Consider the following 2,576-nt stretch of genomic DNA (forward strand, 5'->3'; position numbering starts at 1 on the left):
TTCAATGCAGTATACATTATTTATCCCATCTTTCTCAGTCTCCTCCAACCCCCATGTCAGTCCTGTTTTACAACAGTGGCACTATGCAGCATTTTTCCTTTTGTGACTGAGATAATTTCACTCAGCATAATGTCCTCCAGGGTCACCCATTTTGAATAATATTGCATGAGTTCCTTGTTTTTCAATGTAGTATTCCATTGTGTGAATATATCACAGCTTCTCTATTCATTCGTTTGTTTATGGGCTCTTAAGTTGTTTCCAACTCCTTGCTATTGTGAACAAAGCCACGATAAACATGGGTGTGCATATATCTGCTTGGATGTCAGTTATGGTCTCTTTAGAGTATATTTTCAGTAGTGGAATTGCTGGGTCAAATGGTATTTCTATTTGCAACTTTTTGAGAAAGTGCCACACCGCCTTCCACAGGGATTGCACCATTTTACACTTCCACCAACAGTGAATAAGGACAACACTAAATATTTTAAAATTAAGAAAGGAGTGTATCAGGGCTGTATCTTCTCTCCGTACCTATTCAATTTGTAAACTGAGCAAATTATTCAAGAAGCTGGATTCTATGAAACACAATATTAATGAAGGATAGTGTGAAACAAAATTTATATGAACCTTGTAAGCAAACCCATATGTAATAAGACATTTTTAAAGAAAGAAGCTGGAGTCTATGAAGAAGAATGTGGCATCAAGATTGGAGGAAGATTAATCAATAAACTGTGTTATGTAGATGACATAACCTTGCTTGCTAAAAGTAAGGAGGACTTGAAGGACTTGATACAGAAGGTCAAAGACTATAGCCTTCAATATGGATTACATCTTAATATGAAGAAGACAAAAATTCTCCCTGGTGGACCAATAGACAACATCGTGATAGGTGGAGAAAACTCAGTAACTTCATCTTGGATCCACAATCAGTACACTTGATACTAGGAGTAAGGAGAAAAGGAGATGTATTGCATTGGGGAAGTCAGCAGTCAAGGACCTCTCCAAATTGCTGAGAAGTAATGGTGTCATTTGAAGACTAATGTGCACTTTATTCAGGCAAGGGCCTTTTCAATCACTTGCTATGTGCCTTAGAGCTGAACAATGAATTAGGATTGCAGAAGAAGAATTGATGCCATTGAGTTGTGGTGTAGAAGAAGAGTACTGACTCTCCCATGAACTGTCAAAAGTACAAACAGATATGTCTTGGGGAAAGTACAGCCAGAAAGCTCCTTCAAGGCAAAGATGATAAGGCTTCCTCTCACATACTTCAGGCATGTTGCTAGGAGACATTATTCCTTGGAGAGGGAAATCATGCTTGGAAAAGTGGAGGGTCTGCAAAAGAGAGGAAGACCCTCAAACAGATGGATTGACATGGTGACTGCGGCAGTGGGCTCTAAAGTGTCAGGAAGTGTGAGGATGGTACAGGATAAGGGTCAGATGGCTTGTTCATAGGGTCACTTTGGGTAATACTTGACTTGATATGACTTAACAACTAACAACAATGAATCGTAGTCTGCTTGACAGCACCTAACAACAACAACAACTCTGTCTTAGAAAGTCACTCACGTTGAGTCAGCATCAACTCTTATTGCAGGTAAATGATATTTGGGGTTAATTTATAATTTTGTTTGTTTGATTTAGGTTTGGAGTTCTTAAAAAAAATTGGTTTCTGGTGCAATGGTTAATAGTTAGCCTTTCAGCAGTGCAAGCTCACACATCCAGAACATGTCGCTGTGCTCATACAAAACCTACACCTAGACCAAGGAGCTCTGGTGTGCCTCTCCCCACACACAGCCAATCACGATCCAGTCTTGTATAATCCACTCACCTTTTCCAGGGTCTCTACTTTCCCAAATATACACACTCCTTCGCCCTTCTATGACTCATATCTGTCAGGCCCAACATGGCCAAAAGGCAGGGTTATGACCAAAGGTCTGAATGTCCCTGTGAAGTCCCTCTGAGTTGACCACAACCCTAGGAACAGCAGATCTTGCCCTGGCCTGTTCTAGCATCACAGTCTTCACCACGCTCAAGCCCACTGTTGCAGTCACTGCACCAGTCATTGCTTTGAAGGCTTTTCTCTCTTGCGGACCTTCTGCCTTTTCCAGCTTGATGTCTTTTTTAAAAGATGGTCCCTCCTGATTAAATGTCCAAAGTACGTGAGACAAAATTTCATCATCTCTGCCTCTGAGGAGCAGCCTGCTTACACTTCCTGCAAGACAAATCTGTTTGTTCTTTTGGCAATCTGTGGGATGTTCAGTGCTCCTTGCCAACATCACAATTCAAAGGCACTAATTCTTCTGTCACCCATCGTCCAACTTTCAGAGGCATAGAAAGCAAATGAAAATGTCATGCCTTGTGTCAAGCACATGCTACTCTATAAACTGCTATCATTGCCCTTAGAATTTTGAAGAAGTCCTTGACAGCAGATTTTCCCAATGCAACATGTCCTTTGATTTCTTGCCTGCTACTACCAATGGTGTTGATTGTTGATCCAAGTAAAATGAAATCGTTAAGAACTTCAATCTTCTCCATCTAGCATGTGAGAATGTTGGTCTAGCGGTGAAAATTTTTGCTTT

Source organism: Elephantulus edwardii, unplaced genomic scaffold (assembly GCF_000299155.1).
Source record: "Elephantulus edwardii isolate Elephantulus edwardi_28Jun2011 unplaced genomic scaffold, EleEdw1.0 scaffold00223, whole genome shotgun sequence".
Classification (NCBI taxonomy): Eukaryota; Metazoa; Chordata; class Mammalia; order Macroscelidea; family Macroscelididae; genus Elephantulus; species Elephantulus edwardii.